At 50.9% G+C, this 12270-nt stretch overlaps 1 long non-coding RNA gene across 1 annotated transcript in view; it reads right to left on the reverse strand.

Moving 5' to 3' along the window:
• Positions 1–240: 240 nt before the first annotated feature.
• Positions 241–12270, reverse strand: part of LOC135228739 (uncharacterized) — a 61030-nt gene continuing 49000 nt past the window's right edge. Inside the window, exon 3 of the long non-coding RNA XR_010319540.1 lies at positions 241–756. This is a non-coding gene — a long non-coding RNA (uncharacterized LOC135228739). The remainder of the gene's footprint in view (positions 757–12270) is intronic.

Below are 12270 nucleotides of genomic sequence, written 5' to 3' on the forward strand. Positions count from 1 at the left end.
GATACCAGGTACCAGGAGATGTGTTAATTTGCAGTTCACTCCTCCAAGGAAACTCCTCTTCCAACTGATTGGCTGCTCACATCAGATCACAAAATGGAGGCTGATTACATAATTTCTGCCAAACCCCTGAGAATCGTGGCCTAACCAAACTGACATGTAACATTAACCATCACAATGGTGATGAAAATGTTCTGAAGTAGATACTGATGATGACTGAATAAGACTGTAAAAGTACCAGAAGCCACTATACTACACATGTTAAAATTATTAAAACAATTTTGATTTTATGAGAAATCTACCTGTTAAAATAGCATATAGTGATTTGGAAAAATACTACCACAAAACCAAAAAAAAATCCCACTCAGGTGAATTGAAGAAAGGGTGTGGTTCTGGAGCTGACGTTCCCTACCCATGAACGAGGAGTGGCTGTAGAGGAGGTGTAGCAAATGGCTCAACCTGTAGTGACCGAGGCAGAGCTGGAGATGGAAGACTTGGTGCTCTGTAGAGCTTTGGTGTTGAGCAGGAGCAAGACCAACATCAGCAGATGGTGTGGGAGCCATTTCTGGAGGTGGCTACGATTGAACTCTACGCCTCCAGCTACCTGTCCATCTGATGCTGGTGATGGAGCTGGTGACGGAATAGTTGGTGCACTATGGAGCTCCAGTGTTAGTGCAGGAGCAGGATCAACATGAGCAGGTGGTACGGGAGCTGGTTCTGAAATGACCCATGTGGTCCCTGTCCCCAGGAGCTCACAATCTGTAAGGGAGACACGAAGATGGATAAAAAATGAAAACAAATACATACGAAGAGCGTGTTTCATAGAGAAAATGAAGCAGGGTGCTGTAAGATAAGGCTGGGGTGTGGTCCAAAAGGCCTCACTAAGGTGACATTTATGTCTGACCAGAATGATAGGAGGGACCAGCCCTGCACAAGTCTGGGAACAGCGCACAAGGGAGAAAACACAGCTGGTGGAGAAATTGGGAGGCAGACGTGAGTTTGTCCAGAGAGAGGGTTGAAATGCAGCCAGTATGGCCAGAGGGAGCTGAGGAGGAGAGGAGGCAGGGAGGAGGAGAACAGGTCCAGGACCCATGACCTGGTGGGCTGGAGGAGTTATCTCCTGCTCTGTGATAACAACACACCCAAAACTAATGACTCACAACACACAACAGCACACAGCATACACTCTCTGTGGGCCAGGAATCCAGACATGGCTTACATGGTGACTGTCCCAAGTTCTCAGAAGCCTGTGGTTGGGGTCTCAACTGAGTCTTGACTGGGGAGGATCTGTTCTCTACCAACTACCACGCTATGAGCAGGACTCTGTGAGCTGTTGGACTGGGGGGCATCACTTCCTCTCTGTCTGTTGATTAGGACCCTCCCTCAGGTCTATGTCACATGAATCTCTCCATGGGCAAGTCATACATCACAGCTGCTTCCCAGGGGAAGAGAGAGAAATAAACTGCAGACAGAGAGAGATGACATAGACAGAGACAAAGAGAGAGAGAGAATAAGAGAGCGCCAAGAAACATTGCCCCGAATGGGGTCATTATAAGTCGAAATCGACTCAGTGGTAAATAACAACATTCTTCAGAAGCAAGTCCTTGAGTCAATCCACACTGAGGGGAGGGTGTCACACAGGATGTGGAAACCAGGAGGTAGGATTGTTGGGAGCCATAGTGCAGGCTGCCCACCCCCTAGTCTGAGATTAGGCACTGGGTCAGATTCTATATAATGGAAGTTATTGCAGGGTTTTATGCAGAGGGTGACAATATCTGATGTTCATTTAATTCCAACCCCTTCCTGGTGCAGACTGGGAAATGAGGCCAAGAGGGGAAGTGACTTTCCCAAGCTCACACCACCAGAACCCAGCCCTGTTTGGAGATGTACTCCATGCTGCTTCTCACACCTGCCTGAAACTCTGCCATCTCTGAGTTTCTGCATTTGCTACAGGAGCAGATTATCCAACAGGCAAGGTAAGCACAGTGAATACCACATCTTTAATGCGGCAAAACCCATGTGAAATTGTTCACTACAGAGTAGGAAGTACAAGGAGACCTGTGTTTACCTTGCTTACACGGTCATCTGCCCCCATCAGGGATTGTAAATTTGAAGAGGCTTTGATTCTGTAGGAAGGTGCTGTGGGATTAGGAGAGACAGATGCCAGACATACCCAGAAGCAGAGTGTTAGATGTGAAAAAAATATGAAAAGGTGAAAATGTTCATTACAGATGATCCGGTAAGCAGGTAAGCCCTCTGCTTACTTTGCCTATTAGATAATCTGCCCCAGATTAGCTACAGGTAATGCCAGCCCACAGGTTCTATAGGTGTTATCTCACATATACCTGCTGAGGTCCCTGGGAAGAAGATGCTAGAATGATCCCTTGTGTGGGTAAGGGGATGGGGAGGCTCTGAGAAACACAGACACTTGTTCATGGTCACAAACTGGCTGACAGGGATGACCTTTGTCTAAACCCAGCTCTGTCTGCTCAAAGCTGGGGCCCTGGCTACACCCAGGCCTTCCCCAGGTTCTGGGGGCAGGGGGAGGGCTGTGTTGGTGTCACTCTGTACAATTATGGAGATGGCATGGGGGAAAGGTGAGCACTCAGCAGCCCAGAGGGGAATCTGGGGAGGTCTTATAAAAAAAAAAAAAAAAAAAAATTTTTTTTTTTTTTTATCTGCCATCTGGCCCAAGCCAGGAGACCCAGGACATGACCTCACTTCCTTGATGACAGAGTACATAGAACTTGGAACCCTGGTAACCAGGCACCCACATTCAACACGCACCACCCTACCAGCTCACTTGAGTGGAGACACTCAAACTAGAAACATGTTTTCTTCTTGTCTCCCATCTTCCCTTGTATCAAAACTTGAGAGACCCAGGAGTTCGACACTTTCACGAAGGCTGAGACATGTTCTCATCCCCCACCCACGAAAGCTCAGGCCATTTACCAAAAAGAATCCAAAGGTAACACAGGGTGGCCCAGGGCTGCCAATCCAGGCCAGGCCACCACTGTGACCCCACCCGGGCAGCCCCACACCCCTCCCCAAGGTCATACCATCCACCAGGCCATGTCAGCCCTTGTCCTCATGGGGTCCCTGGGAATGGGGGCTGGGAGGAAATGTGGACAGAACTGATAGGAGGCAGAAAGTTGTTGGCTGAGGCAGGGTCCATTTGGGAGAGAGGTGGTGGGGGTCAGGGAAGGAGGAGCCATGTGGCCTGGGGAGATCTGGGAGGGGAGGAGTGATAATGAGGATGATGAAAATGGGGATGCTGCTTCAGGACTAGCACACATTGAGGGCAACCCCAAGCTCCATCCCCACGGCCTCTCACCACACTGGGTTCATGGGGCTGAGTCTGACCGTGGCTGGGCGTGGCAGGTTGGGTGCCTTGGGGGGCTGGGGGCTGGGGTGGCAAATGCGGAGGACTCTATCACTTCCCTGCCCTGATCCCCCTGATCAGATAGAACAGTAGGATGTAAGTCTACCCAGGGGTTCCAGTTCAGACCAGGCCTTAGGGAGGAACTGTTGGGGTCACAGGCTGAGTCAGCACTCTCACCTGGACCTTCTCTGAGATCCAGCTCACCCTGAGTGTGGCAGTCAATGTGCAGCCCTGGCTGCTGGCATTGCCTGGGCCACTGCTGACCCTGTACCAGCCAACTTCTGCCAGATCCTGCTGCAACAGTCAGAGGCTCATTCTTCTACTCGTGGACGTGGTCAGGGCTGGATGGTACAGCCCACAGGCCTAGCCGCCCAGCATGGGGGAACTGGGAGCTCCTCACAGGCACAAGGGCTTGAGGGGCAGAGAGGGAAGTGGGTGGCTTGGAGGGGCTCTTGATAACTCCCTGGCTGCTGCCGGCACTGTCTCTGCAGAACTCCCCGCAGGAGATCCCCAAGGAAAAGGAGAATGGCATCATCTCCTCGGTTTACCCCAAGAAAGGGGCGATGAAGGGCTGCCGCAGGTTCTGGGTGAGTGCAGGGGGAGGGGAGTGACGTCCCTACCAGGGACCCAAGATGACCAAGACACCACCCTGTGGACCGCAGGTCACTCCCAGGGCTTTCCCTCTCGAGGGTCCGCAGCCTCCTCACAACAGAACGAACATTTTCCCCTCCTTCCCACTGTCCTCCCTGCCCTGGCCAGCTACAAAGTCACTCTTCCCGTATTTGTAGGAATGTCAGAAGAGAGTTTTTTATACTGTCTTCACATAAGCCCATGTGTCTTTTGCGTGTTGCTGCTGTTTTAGTGTTTAACTTCAAACCCCAGGGCCTCAGGCAACACTCGGCTGGACTGTCCTTCCACAACTTCTCTCAGCTTCACACATCATCAGTTAGCAGGCTTCTTTTACCCCGAAGTACAGGGTCCAGGCTATGACACACCTTTTTCTACAACCTACAATCTTGGGGAGCACATCACATGACCCCTTCAGGTCAGGGCCTGTATCCTCACTTGATGTAGAATGTTCCAGAAGGTAGGCCTGTCCCCACAGCGACTGAGCTTCTCACTGCTGCTGGCCCTGGACTGATTCCTTCTGCTGCCCTTTCAGCAGGGCTGCAGGAACGCTTACACTAACCCACCCAGGACAGACTCCCAGGAGTGGCCTGCTAGGGGAAGGATGTGCACATTTCAAGTTATGATCACTAAAGCCAGAATCCTTCTCAAAATAGCTGTCCCAGTCCCACGGCCCAGTAGTTTCTGATGCTGGCTGCATCTCTGCATTGAGCCTGTTCTGGGTGTTATGGTTCTTTTCCATTTTCCGAATCTGCTGGCCAACAGAACTGCAGGGTGGCTTTGAGGCACTTGTTGGCTCTGAGAAGCTGAGCCCCCCTCACTCCTTTACCGAGCATTCACATTTGCCCTCCCTGAACCATCTGTTCAAATCCTCAGTTCCTTGGGGGACTTTCTCCTACCCCAGGATCTCCAGGCTCTCACCTTTGGCTGGATCTGGGTGCTCCCTAGCTTCAGGTTCTCAAAAACCCCTTTAAGGTACAGAAAGAAAAATCTGTGTCTGGCTTATCTCATGGGCGTGTCTGCTCTGTGCACTGTCTCCAGCTGGGAAAGGGTGAGCTTGCACCAGACGTTCCCCTCTAAGTCAGGAGCAGAGCAGGCCTCATGTAGCACAGAGGGAACATCACAGAGCCCTAGTGTCGGATGGCTCTGGGTGCTGACTAGGTGACTTCGAGCAGACACTAGACGTCACCAAGCCTATTGTCTCATCTGTGGAACGGGGTGTTTTGTGAGGACTCACTGGGATACTGCTCTTCCTTCAGGGAGATACCACGGTTACTTAGTTAATGAAATCACTTCAGGTTCCTAATGTTTGTAATCATCCCCACCTCCAATTCTGCTTGGAAAGCCAAGTCCTGTTTGCTGCTGAAGGCACTCGTGTCCCACCTCCTGCCACAGGTCACTGAAGGAGAGGGAGTACCTGGTCTGAGCTCCAGGCCCCCAACCCTCCTGGTGGTTCATGGGGTTGCCTCTGACAATATGTCCCTCCTCTGTCCCACCCCAGTGTGTCTGTGGTTCTTACGAGGACCTGGATGAGGCCTGGGTGATGAAAACCTTCAAGGCAGGCTCACTGGAGAAGCTGGTGGAGTACCTCGTGCCCGCCTACCTAAAAGGTGACTTCTCCTACATCAAAATCTTTCTGGGAGCCTACAGAACCTATGCCACCACCCAGCAGGTCCTAGACCAGCTGCTCCAAAGGTGAGCACTCTGCCCTCCACAGCCCAGTGGGGACTCTACCCCCTACCACTTGTGAGTCTGGAGAATGTCACTTCACCACTCGGAGCCTCAGTTTTCTCCCCTGAAAAGTGGGGTGGTAAAGGTCCAATCAGCTAGAATTACTGTCAGGGCCACGTGGGATAAGCCACAGGAAGTGTGTAGCCAGAGCCCAGCTCTATGGTAAAGGGTGCTGGAGGGGCTGGGATGTTCACATTCATTATTTTCCTCTCCCCCATGAACGAGCTCTCTGCCCTTGAGCAAATCTACCTCCCATTTGTAAAGGGGAGGTTGAGATTGTCCTTGGTATAGCTAGAACAGGGATCCCTGGAGGCTGGTAGAGGGGCCCCTCGACTCTCAGATACCTGGGAAGGTGGTGGGTAAGTTCACTCATTCACCAGTTATCCATGAAGCCCCTACTGTTGCAGACACTGTTCTAGGTATTTAGCATTGCTCAATGAACAAAGCAGATAGGAAGCCCTGCCCTCCTGGGCCTCCATTCCAGTCCGAGAGTCAGACAGGAACACGAGACATCTTAAGCAAGTAGTGTTCACAGTGCAATAGATGTGACACCCTCACACCACCTCTAGGTATGGATGTAACCACCCCTCTTCTGCCCAGGACAGTGAGCCCCAGGAGCAGCTGAAAGGGTGAGTGGACTTTGGGTGGAGAAGGAGGAGCTCCTATCTCTACAGAAGGGTGGAGGCTGTACGGGGCCTGTGTCTGGATTGGGGTAAATCCTCGTGGTGCAGTGGTTAAGTGCCATGGCTGCTAATGAAAAGGTCAGCAGTTGGAATTCGCTAGACACTCCTTGGAAACTCTATGGGACAGTTCTACTCTGTCCTATAGGGTCGCTATGAGTCGGAATCAACTCAACGGCAGTGAGTTCGGTGTCTGGATTGGGGTTGGCAGACCCTGGGCCCCATACATCAAGATTCCACTAGAAGGATGAGTTTAGGGGTGTCCCCTGCAGGACATAAGCAGTCATAGAGAGCTGGGAGTGGAACCTGGGTGTCCTGGGGAGCAGAGGAGAGGCTGGGTGCTCACAGAGGCCCCTGAGAAAATTCATCCTGCCACAATTTCCTCACATCACTGCTTGCCCCCTCTCCTATTTGGGACCCAAAACAGGAGGTGTGGGGTGGGGGTGGAGAAAATTGCTCCCAAATCCCAATCCCCAGTCAGGGATGCTCAGCTGCATATGTGCCCTTGTCCCAGGGCAGAACAGTGTCCATGGGAGAAGAGACCCTCACACATGGGCAGACAACCAGGCAGCACGCTGGTGCACACGCTCTAGAGGAGCCCTATGGCTTGGACATCTGGGGCAGGGGATGGACTCTGTGTGTCCCCCAGCATCAGATAATCCTGGAGCACTAATGTGTGCCAGGCTCTGGGGTGAACATGCAGACACGCATCTCCTGTCCAGTGGGGAGAGGGCCAGGGGACAGAAATGGATGTAATTCAGGCTCCCCAAGGAGGGAGAGTTGGTCAGACCATCGACGGTTAGCTCCCTGGGACAAGGCTCTGTGCTAGTCCCGTCAGAGACCAGGCCTGCTACTGCCAGGGCAGACAGAGGGTGTGATACGGGGTGGTGCTGACCTTTGGAAGGTCAGGGGGAGACAGAGGGAATGGCTCTTTGCAAGGGTGCCCTGGGAGGGCAGTATAGCAGGGAAGCAAAGCTTCTGACCCTGCTCTTCATCACCCACCCCCAGCGCCATCTCTTTTATCTTGGGCACGTGGCTGAAGGAATACTTGGAGGATTTCCATCAGCCCCCGGACTTCCCCTGCCTAAAGCTCGTGGTGGAGTATGTGCAGGTGAACATGCCAGGCTCACATCTGGAGCGCTGTGCCCAACTTCTCTTGGCACAGTTGGATCAAATGGAGGTCACTGAGGCAGAGCCAGAGGGTGAGGAAGACTGGGCAAGACTGCATGTGAGCTTGTGAGGGGCACAGGGGAAGACCCCCAGAGGATGGGGTTGAGTAACTTCAGAACGTCCTCTGGTGGACGACAGTCTGGGAAGACTTCCTGGGGTGGGAATCTTGGGAATGGGCTTCTCTTCGTGGCAGCGGGTGTTTTCCATCACTGGCAAGGCATGAGGAGAGGCAGTCATGTTGGTGAACCTTTCTCCTCTTGCAGCTCCAGAGCCGGGGCCAGCACCAGTGGTAAAAGGAGCTCGAGAGCTATCCTTGTCCCAAGAACCGGCTCCTGGACAATCTCCTGGGTTACGTTCGGTTCCAGTAGCAGCACCAAAGTGCTATAGTGCACTGCCTACTATGTCATCGGCTGCAGCACTGGCACCAGATGGACAGCTGGCAGGAGGGGTGGATCCCTCTCCTGGGTCTCCTCCAGAAATGGCTCTCGGACCACAAGATGATGTCACTCCTGCTCCTGCTGCTGCTCCAACACCGGAGCTGCAGAGAGCACCAGCTATTCCATCACCAGCTCCATCGCTGCCACCAGACCCAGAGCTGCCTGAAGGGTGGGATTCTTATCCTGGGCCACCTCCAGAACTGGCCCCGGTACCACCTGGTGAGGTTGATCCTGCTCCTGCACCAAAACCAGAGCTCCACAGAGCACCACTGATTCCATCACCAGCTCCTGCAATGGAACCTGACGAAGAGCCAGCTGGAGGCTCAGATTCGTATCCTGGGCCACCTCCAGAACTGGTTCCCGGACCACCAGCTGATGTCAATCCTGCTCCTGCTCCTGCTCCTGTTTCAACACTGGAGCTTGATGTAGCCCAGGTCTTTCCCCAGGTCCACCACGAGCATCAGGTGGAGAGTCAGATGGAGAGGTGGATTTCCATCGTGAGCCACCTCCAGAACCAGATCCTGGACCACCAGCTGACGTCAATCCTGCTCCTGCTCCAACACAGGAGGTCAACAGAGCACCAGTTATTCCGTCACGAGCTTCAGCTCTGGCAGCAGATGGGTAGCCCGCTGGAGGATCACATTCTTAACCAGGGCCAAGACCTGAGCCGGGCCCTGGACCACCTCGTGATGTCGATCCTGACCCTGTACAGACACCGACGCTCAATACAGCATCGCCTATCCCACCACCAGATGGAGAGCCCGCAGAAGAGCTGGATTTTTTCCCTGGGCAATTTTGAGAACACACTCAAGGACCACTTTCTGAGTCAGATCCTGCTTTTGCAGCAACACTGGAGCAGGATACGACAGCAGGTCCTCCATCACCAAGTCGAGCACAGTCACCTGTCAGAGGGCGTGCTGAAACATCGGGTTCTCTCACTGGTTCGAGACCATAACGAGCTCCTGGACCGCCTGGTGAGGTCCATCATGCGCCTGGACTAACACTGGAGCTCCACAGAACACCATCACCAGCTCCAGCACTGGCACCAAACGGAGAGCCGGCTGGAAGATCAGATTCTTATTCCGGGCTACATCCAGAACTGATTCCTGGACCACTGGCTGATGTCAGTCCTGCTCCTATTCCTCTACTAACACCAGGGCTCAATGTAGCCAACAACCCTCCATCTCGATCTTTGGCCCAGGAACCAGGAGAAGAGACTGCTGGAGGGCCTGATTCCCACCCTGGGCCACCTACAGAAATGGTTCCTCAACCACCTGCTCCTGCACCAACACCGGAAGTCCTTAGACCACCAGCTATTTCATCACCAGGTCCGGCCATGGCGCTAGACAAAGAGTCAGCTGGAGGGGTGGATTTCCATTCTGGGCCACCTCCAACTGGCTCCCGACAAACATCTGATATTGATCCTGCTCCTACTCCAACACTGGAGCCCCATAGGCTATTAAGTCCTCCACCTCTAGCTCTGCCTCAGGCACCAGAGGCGGAGCCAGTTGCCCTACCTCCTCCACAGCAGCTCCTCATTCACAGCCAGGGAACATCAGCCTCAGAACCAGACATTTTCTTCTTCTCACCTCAGTGGGTGTTTTTTCGCTTTTCTTGTAGTATTTTTCCAGCTCAATTTATACTTTATAGCTTATACTGTATTAACTGGTAGATTTCTTATTAATAAAGTTTTGTTTTAATAGCTTTAAAGTATGTAATAGAGTGGCTTTACCTACTTTCACAATCCTATTCAACCACCACCAGTATCTGCTCTAGAACACTTTCACGACCACCGTGATGATTCATGTTATGTGTCAACTTGGGTAGGCCATGATTCTCAGGGATTTGGCAGAAATTATGTAATCATCTTTCATTTTGTGATCTGATATGAGCAGCCAATTAGTTGGAAGAGAAGCTTCCTTGGGGACATGGCCTGAAAATTAATATATCTTCTGGGGTATGCAGTCATTACTCTGGCCAATGCCTTTTTCTCTATCCCTGTTTTAAAGGACCACCAGAAGCACTTTGCCTTCAGCTGGTAAGGCCGGCAATACACCTTCGCTAATTCATCTCGGGGGTATATCAACTCTCAAGCCCTGTGGCATAATTTAGTCCACAGGGAATTTAATTTCTTTTCCCTTCCACAAGACATTACACTGGTCCACTATGCTAACGGTATTATGCTGACTGAACGTGTAAGAAAGAACTATCAATACCCTAGACTTATTGGTAAGACCTTTGCATGCTGGAGAGTGGAAAATTATTCTGACAAAAATCCAGGTGCATACATCTCAGTGAAATTTCTAGGGCTCCAGCAATGTGAGGCATGTCGAGATATTCCTTGTAAAGTGAAGGATAAGTTTATGTATCTGGCCCTTCCTACAACTAAAAAAGAGGCACAATATTTGTTGGGTCTCTTTGGATTTTGGAGGGATCATATCCCTCATTTGGGGGTGCTGCTCCAGCCTATTTATCAAATGGCTTGAAAAGCTTCTCGTTTGACTACGGAACACAACAAGAGAAAGCTTCGCGACAGGTTCAGGCTGATGTCCAAGCTGCTCTGCCACTTGGGCCATATGAACTGGCGGATCCAATGGTTCTGGAAGTGTCAGACAGAGATGCTGTTTGGAGTCCTGTTTGGAGTCTCTGACAGGCCCCTATTGGTAAATCACAGTGCAAATCCTTAGGATTTGGGAGCAAAGCCCTGCCATCCTCTGCATTTAACTACTCTCCTTTTGAGAAACAGCTTTTGGCTTGTTACTAAACACTCAACCATGGGACACCAAGTCACCATGCTCCCTAGCTGCCCATCATGAACTGGGTATTGTCTGATTACAGAGCCATAAAGCCGGATGTGCACAGCAGCACTCCATCATTAAATGAAAGTGGTATATACAAGATCAGACCTCAGCAGGACCTGAAGGCACAAGTAAGTTGCATGGGAAAATGCCCCAATGCCCATGGTCTCCACCCCTGTTACATTACCTGCCCTTTCCTAGTCTTCATCTATGGCCTCATGATCAGTTGACTGAGGAAGAGAAACTGATGTCTGGTTTACAGGTGTTTCTCTGCATCATATGCAGGCACCATCTGAACATGGACAGTGGCAGCAAAGCACTACAGCCCCTTTCTGGGACCTCCCTGAAGGACAGTGGTAAGGGGATAGCCTCTCAATGGGCAGGACTTCAATCAGTGAACATGAATTTTCACTTTACTTGGAAGGATAAATGGCTAGATATGCAGCGGTACACTGATTGATGGGTTGTGGCCAATTGTTTGACTGGATAGCCAGGGAATTGGAAGGAACATGATTGGAATTTGGAGACAAGGAAGTATGAAGAAGTGGCATGTGACAGACCTCCCTGAACCGGCCAAAGAAGCAAACATATTTGTATCTCATGTGAATGCTCTGACTTAGGCAGCGTTCTCTAAAGAAGCAAAACCAGTAAAGTGTATAAATACCTATACAGAGAGAGATTTATATCAAGACAATGGCTCACATGGTTTTAAAGGCCATGACATCCCAAGTCTGTGGGTCAGGATAGAGGCCTCTCCTGATTCTGGTGTACCCAACATCGGTAGGCTGAAGAGCAGGGCTTTTGCTCACAGGCTATGAAGATCAACAAATCCAAAGAGTGGCAGGCAAGACCACAGGTAAACTGTTAGCTCACATCCCAAAAACTGGAGGTGAGACGAACAGAAGCCAGCTGCAGATTCCAGAATGACAAAAAACCCCGAGCCCTGACAGAATGTCTGCACAAACTAGATGCAGGACACACGCCCAAGGAAACTCCCCTTCAACCAATTGGCTACTCACAGTGTATTGCACCATGGGGGTAATCGCATATTAAATCTCAACAGGGAAGTGACCACAACATAGCATGACTGCCAAAACTCTGAGAATCATGGCACAGCCAAGTTAACACACAATCTTAATTATCACAGTTCACCCCTTTCCAACTTTTCACCTCTACACATCTCCTTAAACCATACATGATCTCTGAATAAAGACAAATACAAAGGCATTCTTGTGCTAACATGATACAATGAACACACATACAACCAAAAATGCACTAGCCCTGTTTACATCTTATATTTTATAAGTTGAGAAAACAAAAATATTTGATGCACACATACAAAGCAGAAACACTCATAACAGTTACATTCCTGGTTTCTGCAGTTGGTCACATGGCCATAACTGGTATTTAGAACTATCTTCTTCCACCACCTATTCCATGTTCCCTTT

The sequence above is a fragment of the Loxodonta africana genome, chromosome 27 (assembly GCF_030014295.1).
Source record: "Loxodonta africana isolate mLoxAfr1 chromosome 27, mLoxAfr1.hap2, whole genome shotgun sequence".
Classification (NCBI taxonomy): domain Eukaryota; kingdom Metazoa; phylum Chordata; class Mammalia; order Proboscidea; family Elephantidae; genus Loxodonta; species Loxodonta africana.